At 31.4% G+C, this 17,327-nt stretch overlaps 1 long non-coding RNA gene and 1 pseudogene across 1 annotated transcript; both read right to left on the reverse strand.

Moving 5' to 3' along the window:
- Positions 1 to 4,132: 4,132 nt before the first annotated feature.
- LOC126845106 (uncharacterized) lies at positions 4,133 to 5,278 on the reverse strand. The gene is made up of 3 exons (XR_007686707.1): positions 5,036 to 5,278; positions 4,850 to 4,973; positions 4,133 to 4,339 (listed from the first exon to the last, which is right to left on the reverse strand). It is a non-coding gene; the product is annotated as an uncharacterized LOC126845106 (long non-coding RNA).
- A 5,266-nt stretch (positions 5,279 to 10,544) lies between these two features.
- Positions 10,545 to 11,356, reverse strand: LOC126845100 (tyramine/octopamine receptor-like; annotated as a pseudogene).
- Between the last annotated feature and the right edge of the window lie 5,971 nt (positions 11,357 to 17,327).

Genomic DNA, 17,327 nt, shown 5'->3' on the forward strand with positions numbered 1-17,327 from the left:
AAATTACTATACTTATGTAATCTTTTATCCAAGTTGTAATTTAAAATATAGTCCATATCTTAACAAAAAATACATTATCTTCAATATGCTACACAATGTTAAATGAATCGCTTCGTGCAAAAAGGGTCCAAGTCCACTATACTTAAGTGCTAATAATCTGGACTGCATTTGAAAATAATAATATTGTTTTACAGAATTTAATTTTACTGTTTAATATCTATTAACTTTGATAAAGCTCTTATATTTTTATGCATTTTGAAACATATCAAACGTTTTTTTTTCATTTTTTCAAAAGTTTAAAGTTAAGAACTAAGGCCCTTTTTGCATGAAGCGATTCAAATGGTTCATCGGTTTTTTTTTAATTAAAATGGTAATAACAACAGTATAAACAACTGTAAATCGTAAAATGAAATGTTTAACTTTTTTTTTATTGGATGTTTTTGAAATAGTCTCAAAATTTAAAATTATAATGCTACCTAAAACAAATAAATTTAATGTCAAGTTAAAATCAGTAATTATTTATAATTAAAGTACCAAAACCGAAAACTAAAATTAAGAAAAATCCAATCAATTAACCCTTTTTTGGTCGACATACCATTTGCAAAATTCGCTTTAACTCACCTTTAAAGCGACTGGAAAAATTCGGTGTCGTGAAGGATCGAGTTACCAGTTGGGCGCTAATTTTGTCATATACGCACTTTCGTACATGAAATGTTATAAATACACACACACTTTAAATAAAATTACTTAATACCTTGTACCTGACAACTAAGGTGCCTTTTATAATAAGTGGTGCGAAAAGGGGCAGAGCTCTAGTCGCCTCTTCCGGATTGATCTTGCTTCGGGTGCTTTCCATCCAACGCCAGGCCTCCGATTATATATTATAAATAGAAATAACTCGACGCAATTATATTGCCTAGATATTTACTATAATAAACGGGTTAATAGCCTAACCACTAGTTATAACTCTAGCAAGAACCCAGAGCCGCACTTGGCTTCCCCAGGAGGTGCAGCCTTTATTACAATACACTTATTTTTGTATAAAGACACTTAGTTTTTATTACCTTCGGGGAGATGAGAGTAAGGTAACACTTTTAAAATTAAGTAAAAGAAAAGTAACTCAAATGAATAAACACGCAAAAAGATATAATTTTTATAAAACAATGTAAAATCAAAAAAACAACAGCTAATAGCACACGAAGTGCTTGCCTCGTAACAGACGGTCGTTTATTGGACAATGCCACCGACATCGTATTTTGGCCCACTTTAAATAATAGGCATGATTGTAATTTTTGCAGTATTGACAATTTCGTTTTGTTTTGACTGTTTGGCCTACATTTTATTGCTTATTTTCTAATATACATTTATCTTCAAGAACTATACTATATAAGTAATAAGTTATGTATGATTTCTTAGAGTAGTAATACTTAGCACACGAGTTCGTAATTTATACTGTTTTCCAATTTTCACCCCTTACTTTTGTTTTTTACCCTCGCAGACTACCTTCTATCAACAAATTTTATTTTTAATTATTTATTTTAAAACATTATACCTAAAATTAAAAATTGTGTTAGGCCGTAGACGGTCGATGTTTCACTCATTAACATATTTTTGAAACCTTCATGCTAGGTAGCTATGATGGTTATAAACAAAGCTAAAGTTTAAGTTTGTTAATTTTAATACATTTTTTACTACTCATTTATTAACTATTTTAAAACGCTTTTAATTTAAACTACTTTAGATGTTGTAAATGAATAGATATTTGCTTGTATTGGATACATTTGAATATGTACACTTAGGGCGCATCCTATTTTTTTTGTTGTTTACTTTCTTTTCTAGGTACTATAAATTATAATATTGTCTAAAGTTAATACAATTATAATACTTCTAAATACCTAGTTTTAAATGATGAGGTAATATAGTATCATCAAATATTATCGTAATTAACCCTCTAATATACAGTTACTGTTGAAACGTTAACCAAAAAGCTTTGTAATTATTATGTCGGGTTGGTGCATTTAAGTATTTGTTTTTATTAGACAAACAATCTGAACTATTGCATCAATAAACAATAAGAACGATAAGAGTATTATAACTGATTTCCTTTATACTCAATAAGGCGTGAACTGTGAAACACTTTTAGTGCCAATGTACAATAATATTTTGTTGTGATAACATCAGATGACTGCAATATAATGTACGCATATTTAAAAAACAATAAGGTCATACATACATTCTTTAATAATATGCTAAGAGATTTGACCGATTCGTTGTATATAAATCCATTATGCAAAAATTGTTGTATACAACAAATATAAGGATATTTTGTAAAAAAACAAACAAGTAATATTGTAGAGTATTGTGTTATTCAATACTCTTGAATGGTTTGCTTATTTTCAAATGGCTGGCAATAAAAAAACAATTTTAACGATAATAATAGTAAGTGATTGAAGGACAGATGCTCTCTGCAAAATTCTGTCCAATATTATCCTGTCAGATTGTTAATATATTCAATAATCGAACAATAGTAATTTTTTACTTTTAACGGCAATAACTTTTTTTAATATCGTTGAAAATTTTGTTAAAAATGCATTCTCCCCAAAACGAGGGAAATTTTGTTCCGTCGAGTCCTAACCTAACCTAGCCTATTTGTTACTTATCTATAATATTATGCGTTATCGGTTATTACCATAGACCTATAAAGAAATGGACTGATAGCAGAGAGATAGATATCGATATCGTTCAAAAGAGACAGAATGAGTTGTTAGGTATGGCATGGAAGAAATCATATCATGGAAAAATATTAATATGAAAATACCCGATAACGAAATTTTTATATTAAAAATGTTTAAATAATTTTATTTCAATATTGAATTTTAATTGTTCTCATTATGGCTTAACAATGAGTTTCGCCACGAACCAGAACTTATGACATAACTAATTGTGACCAAAATATACGATTTATTACAGATTTATAACAATAAAGACTATGAAATATACCCAAAAAGTTTGTCTGTTTAGACAGCAAAAAAAGAGAAACAAACAATGTATCCAAAATATAACAATACATTTTAACAAACTAAATACAACTTTTTATGACTCCACCACACCCTGGAACACGTCGACACAGTAGAACAGCAAGGTTCGGCGGTAATTGTAGCGGTCAACCATCGGCGGTCGGAACAGCACAGTCGGGCGGCACTAACAGATGCAACAACCCGTGGTACAGCACAGTCGGGCGGTGGTAGTAGATGCGGCCAACTCGTGGTACAGTCAAACGCCAGTTGGATTGCGCAACACGTGGACTCAAATGGAAGCGGCCACTGCAAAACGACGACCTAAATATATGCGAAAATAATCATTTTAATGTTTTAATCGCTAATAAATATGAAAACCCGTGGTGGTTTAATAAATCCATCAGTAGATATTATATATTTATGTAAAATTGAAATAGTTTTTAAAATTTATAAAAATTAACTCTCAACAATACCCAATAATTTAATCAATATTTTAATTAAAAAAGCCACCTCCAAAAAGTAATTTAAACATTACCAAATAACCACATTTTAAATCGAGACCCATTAAAAACCATTTACTGCAACTAACTCATTTAGTATGTCAAAGCTATTTTAGAATCCTGGTCCATTATTATACACATTAATTGAGTCAGCCTAAAAATCGAATAGGATCCCATTTAACAAAAACAATCCATTTTTAAAATTAATCAAATTTATTGTTACCTATTATTATACTTTGTTATTACATATTATTATTTATTATTCTTATATTTATTATTATTAAACTTAGTGATTTTTTTATTTTTAATACATATTAGTTGTAGCTTGAAAAAGAAACAAAAAATGGTATTGATTTTACAATACCTAGTCAATTTGTTTAAACTTAGATGCAGATATGTGAGGGATTTTCACACACAACTATACCTAATAACTTTATTTTTTTTATTTTTTCTGGCTTTTTGGTCTAAAACGTCAAAAAACAGATCACATGCAATCTACTTAACAATTATTACAGCATATTCTATAAATTATCATTGAAGTGTTTCCTTAAAAGCAATTTTGTTCACTTGTAATAATTCTTACAGACCTGTGACAGCCTCGGCTCTACGATTATAAGTTTAGATAACTCAGTTACAAAACTGTTATAAATTAAAACATACTTGCCATGTTGTAGGACATGTGAAAATTGCAATTTGATGATCAACTTGCATATTCTTTATGAGATAATCTGGACGATACGCCTGACCAAGTTTCCAACTAGTCATGTTAAATGTTTAAGCTGCCAATTTTTATGGTTCTTGTCCACATACCAGGAAGTGAAGCTAGAAAATGAAAATAAGATAAATAATATTGTATTCTGATGTTAAAAAAAATGTATATAACATACACAATGATTAAGTAAGAAAACATATTATAAACCAGGAAGAAATATAATATAATAAAAAGAACTCATCAATTGTGTAGACAGACTAGGGTTTGATAAAAACTACCACAGGAGCAGCTGTCCCAGGTTTTTCAATATTGTAATTAAATCCCCAGTACTACTTTAAATTAAAAAAACTCGTGGTTGGTACCTGGGGACATTAGGTGTTACGTTATTGAGGAAAAATAAAGTTGCAATTAATATAACAAGCTAATTTTAAACGATTTTACAATAGAGCATATTTTATTATATTACCTTCAGTAGTGATAAACATTTTTTTTTAATATTTAAGAAATTATTTTTCGTCTCTTATCATAAACAATGATTATGTACAGTAAATAATTATTGCGTAACCTATATTCCCTGAACAGACTTGTATTATTATTGTACGAGTACACTAAATATTTACCCATTTGTAATACAAAGTGGTTGAAACTTTGTTCGTTAAATCATTGCAATTATTTTTTCAGATCAACAGCGAAGTCGACGAGAAACGCTAGATGTGCCCATCTTATTTCGATTGAATCTTCGGCCTAAATTCGTTAACGATAAGTAAGTGTCAAACAAAATATAAGCGTAACCAGGGAGTTATTACCTTAACCTTTCTTGCCGAGTTTAACCAGCTAGCCGCCATATAAGATGAACCAATAGTTTTGATTTTAATGATGTCTTGGTACCGTGGTTGCTCAAAAAGCTGTAACGTTCATTAGTCTTATGTAATTTAGACGAGCGTTGGCCGTTGAATATGACAATACCGTTTAAGCATACCACGTGAAAATCAGATATTTTGAGGAATCTTAAACATTCCAGTCCCTGGTTGTTCACCGTCTCTCCGGAATAAAAGTCTAAAAGATAAAAAAAATATTTTATTGTACTTGATGACTTCAATTTCAAAAGGGAAAATATTCAATCAGCTTTACTCGACGAGGAAAATAATTAACTGTGTACTATATTCCGACTTCAGCAAAATTTTGGCTATATAATTCTTCATGTTGAATTTTGTAGCTTCCCAGAAAGTGGTTGACTACGAGTGGCGGTAGGATGTTGTACACTAAAGCTTCGTTACGTCTTCGGATTTTGGATGCCGTCGAAGATTTATCCATCTGAACCCATAACACATTGCGGTTGATATCGGCTGTAGGAATTTTCCAAATATTTGAAACGTATATAGGTGATACTTACGTTCCTATAGCCAAGTAAACGAGTGCCACGGTGACGGAAGTCAGCAAAAACGATAAAATCCTGACAAAAAAACAAAACGCTGGTAAAAATATAACAGTAACTCGTTTAGTATACTTAAAAACCCGACCTTGTAGCAACTATCATACGTTTACAAAAACTTTTAAACAACTATTACTGTTTCCAATATATTGGCCTACATGGGATACCCAGTAATGTTGAATATATTACGGTTATAACAGGACATCGCAATTAATCATTAGGTAGTTGAGTTTGCGTTTTAAACGTTCAGTTTAAAGTAGTGTAGAGTGCTATACTATTTATTTATTTTTCATTTAAAATCATAGTGCGCTACCTATTTGTTAAGTTCAAGAAATAACGGCTGAGCCTAAATATAGTATAGTAGCAGGTTTGTAATAGGTTATATTAAAACTTCGGACAGATACTACTATTATTATGTGACACTTAGCCTCAATAATTAATTTAGTGTTACTAGTTTTGTTTTGAAGTGATTTTCGCGCCTGGATAGTTATTACCGTATCACTTTATTGCTTTATATTTTTCGTTTTTATTTAAGTAAAGTACTTACACTAAAAAAACTATAATATCTAAAAATTCAATCAATGCTGTAAGTAAGCGTAAACTTTTAGACGGCTATCATATAAATAAGTTGTACTCAACAGTTAAACATGTATCTAAGTATTACTTGTACGGTTTGCTGATGATGAAGTCCTCGCAGTCGATGACGCTGCTTACGGTGGTCATGTTGATAACGCAATGCATGAGACCGATGATTATGAGAATGGTGGCTTTGGTGAAATGCGATAGTTGAGTTAACATGGACGTAGCTATAAGCGCCAACACTATGAACTAAATGAAATACTGCAAGCGGTAGATGGACTATTATATAAATTAAATTTTGATTTACATTTTAATAGGTACACGGCTTTTAACTGTAATAATATTTAATATTTATAAGGTTTTCAAGTGGCTCAAATAGCGTTTTTTTGAAAAATCCGGATTTTCGTATGAAACAAGTAGTATTAAAAAAAATAGATATTTTGTACTTACGTTTGTATATTTACGATTTATTGGAATATTGAGACGATAAAATCCATTTTCTCGTTCCAATAGACAGTTCAAATATATTACTAAATAGCTATGTCTGTAATATTTAAACAACCTAATTTTAATTGCAGACCTCTGCTAAAAAAAATAACTTGAATCCCTACATTTAAATACTTAGGAATTCAATTACAAATGTTTTTGTTTTCGAAAATATAATTTGATTGTAAATCTTATACATTTTTGATTTCAATAATCCTATTAATAAAATTAATGGATGACTTTTTTTTTAATCTAAAAAATACCCTTAAGTCCGCCTGTAACTCCTAAGCTATCTTTACAATTCTTATCAAACTTCAAAGCATAGACTTCAAATACATATAATTTATTGTATTTCATGAAATTTTTTTTTTAATTAAAAGAATCCTCCCTCTAAATCCAAAAAAGGAGGCAGACTTTAAAATGTATATGAAATTCGAATGCGGTGACCCCATAAACATATATTTTGACGTTTTTATAATTGAAATTCAGGAGATATTTATTTCGATCGTCTTTTTAGGATTTGAACTTTGAAGTCGCTGTGAGCCGGAGCTAGTCACACTGTAATAAAAAATAGTATATGCGTATCATAGGCAAGTAACCGCAGCGAAAATTGTTAGGTATTAAAGTTATAATATACTGTAGCATCACTGTATGAGATAATAACATTAACCTCACTATATAATTAACCCACTTTATCGGTTATTTAATAAAATAAAATATATTTAATTTGTAATATACGTACCTGCGTATAATAAAAAGTTACAAAGTATTGTAAGAGCGGTACGGTCAACACATGATATGGCCGTGTCATGTGCTGGCGACGGGTGTCCGTTGATCGACCTGATTGTAGCGGAGGGAAACAGGCGGCAGAGATTGTCGGATGATACCTGGCTGGCGTGACATTCAAATTTCGCCGCCAACAATCATAATAATAATAAATTCTTATCATACGAATCGCAATCGTTCCATTACATGCTGCTTTAAAACTTTATTAAAAGACGTATATAAAAAGTTCGGTTCAACATTTTTTTATTTTTATTTTGAACTTGAGTCAGCATAAAAATTTAATGAAATTTATAAAAATTTTTATGTGTCTTTCAATTTTTGGCTAATTGAAATGTTGAAAAAAAATTGTTTAAGGATATTATAAAAAAGAAAGAACACTTCAATTACAATTGTTCAGTGAAAATTCGATTTCGGTATCATAATTAGTCATTAAGTTACGTGGTGTTTTTACAATAAATGTATGGAATATAGCATCACCTAACTCCAAACAAATTTGTTTTAACAAGTATTACATTTTTATCTCAACATAAAAATTAATAACATGTGCAAAATGTTGATATTCTATCATTGTATACATAGTGTATACGTCATAAAATTGAAATTAAATCTCCAAAATCCATTTAAAAATAGGCTAATTGACATGGTCAATTTTTTTGGACGACAATTACTTAAGTTTTAAATAAATAAAACCCTAACTATTTCATTATTAAATTTACATAATTTATACAAATAAAGAGTTTTTCATAACTCTATATTTAAAAAAAAGCCAGAACAGTGGGGTCGGGGCATAGTGGAGACGGGGAGGACACAGGTTTACAGGAATTTTTAAATCTGAAAGTGATAAAATCACTTTCGAAAAAACGCTTCGATGCAAATCGGTAGTTTTTATTTTCGAGTCAGTACAGTCCAAACCATGCTCAGTATAATTTAGAAAGTATTAAATTGAATAGGTCATTTCAAAAACGACTTTAGTCACCGATTTTTCAATTTAATACTTTCTAACTTATACTGTGCATGGTTTGGACTGTACTGGCTTGAAAATACTAACTACCGATTTGCATCGAAGCGTTTTTCGAAAGTGATTTTATCACTTTTAAATTTAAAAATTCCTGTAAACCTGTGTCCTCCCCGTCCCCAATATACCCCGACCCCACTGTACTGGTTTTTTTTTTGTAAAACCATAGTGGACCAAATAACACATATACAATGTCTTGTTAAATTTAGTTGGAATCATTTGTACTCTATAGTTTAAATTATAATCACTTATTCTCAATAAAATTAATATTTATGTATTATATACTTCCATTAGAGCAATCTCACACTAAATGTTATTCTTCATATATTATATTCTTTCAAAGCTCTATTATACTTATATTTTACTAGATTGACAATGTACAAAACAAAATGCAACTAAAAAAACCTTTTCATAGATCCTTAAGTTGTAAAGGGTGAGGCAGTGAAACGGAGTTTTCCATTTAAATACATCGGAAAATCGCTCGTTTTACTGCCCCACCCTGTACATATTTGTATGCAAAATAATTAAAACAGTATAATAAAAATAAATAGAAATCATTTTAAAAGACCTTTAAATTTCAACTAAATACAGGGTGATACACTTAGCGTGAACCACTCAAGATCTTATAGGTTTTAATAAGAAATTAACCTTTTTTTTTTATATTGTTTTTATACAATGTGATCTCAATTTTTTACAATTTTTTTTGTATTTACTCCCCTTCAAACTTAGCTTTTTTGATAGCAACTTTTGAAACTTAAATGGTAACGTAAATATTTTATTAACTTTTTAAATTGAGAATAACGTACTAAATATGTTGACTGGTGAATAACCAGTTTTGGATAACTATTGTAGAAGTTATAAGAGTTTTAAAACTAGAGTGGGAGGGGAAGTGCGGTTGGGAAATGAGCGCAGATAAAAATAATACTACACTCCACCATTCCTCCTGTCCTTAACTTGAAACTTCAATAACTTCAAAAATAGTTATCCAAAACTAGTTATCGACCAGTCAAAATGTTTAATGTATTATTCTCAATTTAAAAAAATAATAAAACATATACGTTACAATTTAAGTTTCAAAAGTTGCCATTAAAAAAACTAAGTTGGGAGGAGGGTAAAAACAAAAAAATTAAGATCACATTGTATAAAAAAAAAATGAAAAAAGTTTTTCAGCCGAGTGTGCTACCACGAAAGAGCATTTTCATGTCTCGTTGAAGTACCGAATAAATTTAGAGTAGTGGTGGAATTATAGACAATTATATAGTATATTAAGAAGCAGTAACAAGCTAGTATCTTAAAACATCAAGTTTCTGGCTAATATTGTAGTGTTTAATATCTAGCTTAAAACAATTCATAGAGAATTTGGGTCCTTAAACTATTTTGAATTTATCATTTAGTTCTAATTTGAACGTTGAACGTACAACATATCTTTCACCCCTATCTCCCACCCCCTATCTACCACCCCCTATCTCCTACCCCTATCGCCTACCCCTTATCTCCCACCCCTATCCCCCCTATCTCATATCTCTTACCCCCAACCCCATTCCCACCCTAACTCCATCTCCATGTGGTAATTTTTCGTTACACTTTTTTGGTAACACTAAGTAAATAACGCTTTTTTCGGTTATGTGCTAGAGCTAAGACATGAAAATGTCAAAAACAATTTTATTGAGTAGTTATTAGTGTAGTATTATTGAGTAGTTCACGATCACCTTGTACAGCATTATAATAATATGATAAGAACAAATTAATACAAATGTAAAATGCCCTAAACATACTATGTAAGGTTACAAATTAAGAGTTATTCCGTTTTAAAAAACTCTTTAAAAAATGTTTTAATCTAATTATTTATACTGAATTACTTGAATAATACTCAAAAGTTTTTTTTAACTTGTATAAACTTTAAAGGTTATAAAAAAAGATTTTACAGTATTAAAATATTAAATTAAGATAAGGTAGTATATGACAAAAAAAACCTTTATTACAGATAGGTCAAAATAGGTCAGATAGGTTAGATAGGTCAGAAGAACAGCAGCCAACAGACGACGAACAAACCCATAATGATGCCAACGTTTTGGCCGCTTTCCGTTCCTTTGATAGCGATATGCACTATTTGTTCTCGAGCAGTTCTTTGACTTGCTTGCAGCCGCCCGACGAGGTTTGTTGGTCAGTCTTGCCGGAGTCGTCAGTGGAGCCGTCCACTATGTCGCTGCTGCTGGCCGAATCTCCAGTCATTGTAATAGTTTTCGTGTACTTGGTCGACACACCCTTGTGTTGCTTGGACGACCCAGTTCCCACCTGGATCTGGTGTCGGCTGTCCTGAGGCAGCGCCACCCGGGCCCGTCGTCTCAGCCGACGCTTGGTTGCCACGTATATCCGTAAGTAAGGTGATGCTCTTCACCATCACTAGTATGCAAAACGAGCCCTCGGACGAGTACACCAAGTAACCGGAATTTTTGGTCACCTTACAAAGAGTGCATTTGTTGAACGCATTCAGCCGATCAGCGGTGGCAAGCTAATGGTTACACTGAGTACCCACACCAACGCCACTGTCCAGAGCGCTCGGGACACGGTGCGCTCCTGAGCGTACGCTATCGGCTGGGTGATGGCACGGTACCGGTGGTGCATAGGTTAAGTATAGACTCGGTGCAGTACAGTACGTCGCACGGCAGCCACCGGATGCAGACGACGTTGCCGACTAGCTGGCTGGCTCGTCACGTTGTGTTTTCTGAACAGTGGCGTTGGTGTGGCTGCTCAGTGCCATCATCAGCTTGCCGACGCCAACGACTGGCCGGAAGCGTTCGACGAATGCACTCTGTGCCAGCTGATCATTCATTCCGGTAGGTGATATACTCGTCCGTGGGGTCGTTCTACATACCGCTGGTGGTGATGAGTATCACCTACTTGCGGATTTACGTGGCCCCCAGGCGCCGACTGAGACGATGGGCTTAGGTGGCGCTGACTCAGAACAACCGACACAAGCTCCAGGTGGACATCAGGTAGTCCAAGCGACACAAGGGCTCATCGTTCAAACGCACCAAAACGACCACAATGACCCGAGATTCGGCCAGCAGCAACGACAGAGTGGACGGCTCCACTGGCGGCTCCGGCAAGACCGACCAACTTCAGTTTTGAGTCTTCGACTTATATCAATAATATTGTATGTTGTAGGTATCATTATAATCAGTAAAAAAAAAAAAAACTTGGAAAAATGTGAACATGAATAATTGTTATTTAATAACATGGTTAAATGGCCGCCGCATTAAATGTGAAATCAAATTTTCCTAACTTTTAAATTCATATAACTTTTTAATGGATGAATAAATATACTAATTTTTTTCACAAATTATTTTTGAAAAATTATTCTTAATAAAATGCTTATATTGAAAAAAAATTTAAATAGTTTAAAAAAATTAAATAGGTAAGTGCAATAAAAAAACGCGGTGCTTTTAGCGCAAATGAGTATAAATTAATTTAAAAAAATATATTAAAAATATTAACTAGAACAAAAGTGATTTAATTTGTCGTATCTTTGTGGGACACGCTGTATAAATATAAATTATAGAATTTATATTTATACATAGTTACAGTGTAAAACTATACTTTTTTATTCAATAAAATCAATATTTTGCTTATTATTATTTTATTATAAATTATACGGAAATATCTATCACTACGAACAATTTAAACATTTTATTATTATATACACAGGAAATTGCCAATAATTTTACTTTTTATTTTGATAAATCTATCTAAATTCGAAATACCGACGGTCTACTGTCTTCTTGTGCTTGTTTAGAAACACAATTAGGTGGGAAGAATTCTCAAAATGGCCTGTGAAACTTGTTATAAAATACTGAAAATATTTAAATGACATTTTTTTTTTGGTCAATCTGTTTCTTTAATGTGCATGTATAGTATACATCATACGAGTAATAAATATACATTTAAATCGAATTTGGTATTAAGTCATTTAGATATTTTTAAATCTTTTTTTTATTAAAGTATTAAGTATTTTGATTAATTATTAAATTAAAAAAAAAACATATATATATATATATATTTATTTATTACAGGATCCGTCTACTAGTCGGCCGTAGGCGATCCCCCGGGGTGAACCACAAAAGCCAGGGGACACCTGTACTAAATAAAAAATATCTTCCGATGACTTTATTATCATATTCGTTTAAAGTGTACCCATACAATTACTTGAGATGAGAAATGTAAGGTTCACTTTACTTAAAATAGTAATTTCATTAGGAATATGTCAACAATCAAGACTTCATAAAACGTTCTGTACCTTTAGAGTTTAAAAACTATCATAGTAAATAAACGAATAAAAAAAAGGTATGATCAGCTTATTAGTGTATTGGTTATTAAAATCGTTTATAATTTTGGTAAATTATACGTTAAGTTGAAGTAAAAAAAGTCACAGGTAAATTATTTTACATAAATAACATAAAGTACATATAACCTTCATTTAACTTTATAATACTGTTTAATCTGTTGTATAGCAAATAACATTTTCATTATTTTTACCGGATTCATGTACAATTACAAATACTTATTTCGCCCTAATCTTTATATATATATATATATTTTTTTATTAAAGAATATTTACAATCTATGCTGCAAGGCTTAGCCATGTTTGGTATAAAAAAATAATAGGTATATGATATATCTAAACATTATACCGATTGTCTAGACATATAAGAATTTCGAAACGTATTTGTTTCTTTAAAACATTGGCCATATAACTAGTTAATGTACATTTTTAATTTTATAAAAAAGAGAGCATACATGGCTCCGTAAACCTTTATAAACGCTCAGTTATACATTGTACTGAATATAAACTAAAACGGGGAAAAATGATAAACAATTATTATTGTATAATTCCAAGCTGTATTAGCATTCAGATTATACACAAGAATAATTTGTTTTCAATAATGTCCACAACGCAATTACATTAAAATCATCAATATCTATAATACTAATTACATTATACATTCATATAATCGCATCGCTTGGTGTAGTATGAAATTGGTTTTCCGGTTTGAGTACTTTATTAAATTAATCAGAATTCACCATACGAGTTAAAGGTTTTCTAGTATATTGTTTTTTATTAGATATAAAAGAACTGTACAAAGATATATTAAGTACAGTTATCATATTTCAACATGTATGAAGGGGGTCCGATGTATCGGCTTGATTCCGAATATGTGTAAACATAATGAAACTGTTTGGAATCATTGAACAAAATTATCAATTGTAGGTTTTCATACAAGTCCATTGTGGTTAAGAAGAATGAAACAATCACTAATGTATTATTTGTGCTATTTTCCCTAACTCGCCAACATCCTTTTAAAAACCAAAAAAACATTATACCTATTTATACAGGAAGAAAACTATACGTCACAGAAATTGGAATTGAACTAATAAATGCATCATGTGAAGAAACTCCTTTTAACCACCATGGGTCTATAACTTCAAATACGATACACAATTTACACAACACGTCACAACTCACACAAATTAAAATATTATTATCTTCAATGATCTCAACAAATAACCAGAAATCAAAATAGAGTAGGCCCAGGAATAATAAAAGAAAACCACAAAATACATTTTCAACTACACTGTAGGTGTTTTCACAACAGTACTAAAACCATTGAAATCGCTATAAAAGGTATCCAAAACATAAATCAACGAACAAAATACATTATAATGTACGCATATTGATGTGTGCTTTTTAGACGCCATCAATTTGATTACGGTCGACATGCTCCATCAGGTTTATGAGTATTTTTTACCATCACTTAGATGTGTGCCGTTCCTTGCACAAGGAATATTTCACATTGAATATTTATAAATATCGTAACAAACACTTAATGTAATTTCTAACTAACAAACTTGTTGTTCTATTATCTGTGTCCTATCATCTACATTTTACACAAGTGTTTGGTGAATTATTTTACAAACTAAAATTTAGTTCAACAAGTTTGGTAAACATTGTTTGCTTACGAATATTTTTCCAGCTATTTTCGGCGTCGAAGCTTAGCGTGCCGTGTTCACTAGGCGGTCAGACCTATCGGGTACCAATCAATCTATGCGATAAATAAACCCTCATTGTAAATGGGCACAAGTCTGATTAAAAAGACCACCCGGTGACAATAAAAATGTCAGTTGCACTTGCGTAGGTATAACTATGTTTAATAACTTAAACATTTTATTTCTATACGCTTCAGCTATAAAAAAAATAATTAAAAACGTCAAGGACTTTTCCACGAGGACCTGACACAAACTTATGATAATCTGCCAGGGAATGTAATCAAATTGGTGGTTGGTGACCTAAATGCCAAGTGCGGAAGGGTATAATATTTTATTCCAATGATGGGAAGTGAAAGTATACACGAGGCAAGCAATAGAAATGGGCTTAGGGTGATATTAATAATAAGAAAAATATGATAGTAGCATAACAATATTCCCGCACAATACATAATATGTACATACATACATAAGGTCACTTGGGAATCACTGGACGGGACAACAGCTAACCAAATAGACGATTCACTTATTTTTATCCTAATTAACGTAAATGTGTGGTCACTTTATAATATTAGTTTAATGTATTAATTTCCAAAACGAGGCGTATCAATAAAATATACTCAAAAACGTTACAACAATATTTTACGTTCTTTATAAACAAAACTCAAAATATCAAGTGCATTTTATAAAAAATTGTCTGGCCTCAGAATTGTTCTAGTACGTTTGTTTGTTTTGAAAAAACAAACAGGAAGTAATTGATAAAACCAAAACTTCCTAAATTACTTTTTTGTATACACTTAAGGAAACTTGAAATTTTACATTAATTCTGTAACTACATAGTTCTGTTCAACAAGCAAAATAGATACAACAAAAAAGCACTATTTTATAAAATTAGTCAAACGTAAGTAACACGCTTAGTAACAGAGCTTCTTAAAACTATTTTTGAGTTTGTTTAAAAAATAACTAGCCCTACTAAAGTAATATTCTGAGGCTAGATGCAGATTCGGCGAAAAATATGCCATAGTTTTTTTTTTGTGTTCTAAAAAAAAAATTCTGAACTATACAGTAGCTCATCACTATTAGTTAAACTAAAAACACACGAAATAGGTATTCTTAGGTTAAATAGGTTATTCGACAAATCCTTTCTACGTATTATATGTTATCAATTATTCGGTATAGCAAGAAAACAAAAATTGTACACATGTTGTATAATATATGTATGTGTTCTGTAGTGTACCTTCAGTACACGAATACCAATGAAAATGCTGTAAAAGTAACTTAATTATTAAAATTGAACATTATTTCCAATATTATTGATTATACGTGAAAAATGTTTTTGACATCATAAAACCATTTTGTTTGTAGTTATAGTACAGACCAGACACGCGAGGGGGTGAAGACCACAACCCCGGGATTTTACGAAAAGCACTTACGGCAGCATTTCCCGCAATATCCGGGTTGGCCGTGTGGGCTGATGACAGGGTACAGGCCAGACACGCAGGGGGGTGAAAACTAACAACTCCGGGATTCTACGGAACGCTATAATTGCCGCCGCGTACCTCCGCAAAACTTCAGTGTATAGAATAATTTTATCTCCGAAAGGCTACACGCACTTTGATCTTAGACGGTTATACGGTATATTGCAACCGTCGGAAGTGATTTAATTATTTAGTGGAAACAAAATAGTGAGTGGATGGACATGACACGGTATACTACGAGAGTGAAGTTGCACGCTGTAATTGACCAAAGACCGTCGCGGTAAACATTTTCCATCGGCATGTCAAATTCAAAGGGACGAAAATAATTAAGCATTAGTTTGAAACCTTTGCGTCTGGCAGAGTACGGAACGAGAGCAGTAACCATACTCACGCGAAGGCGCTCAGATATTATACAAAAAAGGACTTTAATAAAAACAAATAATATATAATTATGCGAGACATACTGGCCGTAATCTCGCCGAATACGCGGTGACTACTCTTGACATATTAAAAAATTGACAACACCGTGTCTTATGTACATTTCATCTATACATTTAAATTAAATTGCATGTAAATACATTGGCCTTTTTTTGCATGACCCTTTATAATAATATCAAGGACAAAAAGTGGTGTATTTGATTTAAGAGGACGTCACACACCGCTTATTTTCTTCAAAAAACCCGCCTTGCGCAGATTAATTTTACAAAGGCTATAATAAAAACTAAGAAACCTCATTTTTACATAATATAGACAACAGCATTGTCTGTGTTCTACTATCGCCCTTTTTTAAATATTTTAACTAGTTAATGAATAATTAATTAATTAAGAAAGGACTTTTTGACTTTTTTAAAAATGATATAGCGTTGGTTGTGTGAGGTATATCGAAAAAATATGGTTGTTGGAACACAGATAATTTCGTCATAAATAATATGTATGAATTTCTTTCCTTAACTATATATGAAGCCTGAGAAAAATAAATTCGCGCAAAGCAGTTTTGAATGGAAAAAATTGTAATTTGTCCTATAGAAATGACTGTGATAGTCTGGCAAAAAAAATGGCAATCAACAAAGTATCCTCATAACTGTATAAATAAGTATGCATTGTATTTTAAACTCTAAATTAAGATTTTTTCAAAAAACTGCCTTTTTCTCCTTAAAAATGGCAGGTGTGGCATCCTCTTAATGTTTAAAGTGAATAATAAAGTTTTTTTGAAAAATTAGTTTTTCTACGCTCTAGACTAGTTTATTTCACACCAAAATCAGATTTGAAAAATATATATA

This window comes from Adelges cooleyi, unplaced genomic scaffold (genome assembly GCF_023614345.1).
Source record: "Adelges cooleyi isolate 19-005CV unplaced genomic scaffold, UGA_ACOO_1.1 ACOO_flye_CR_arks_rails_tigmint_CR_PRNA_671, whole genome shotgun sequence".
NCBI classification, from domain to species: Eukaryota; Metazoa; Arthropoda; class Insecta; order Hemiptera; family Adelgidae; genus Adelges; species Adelges cooleyi.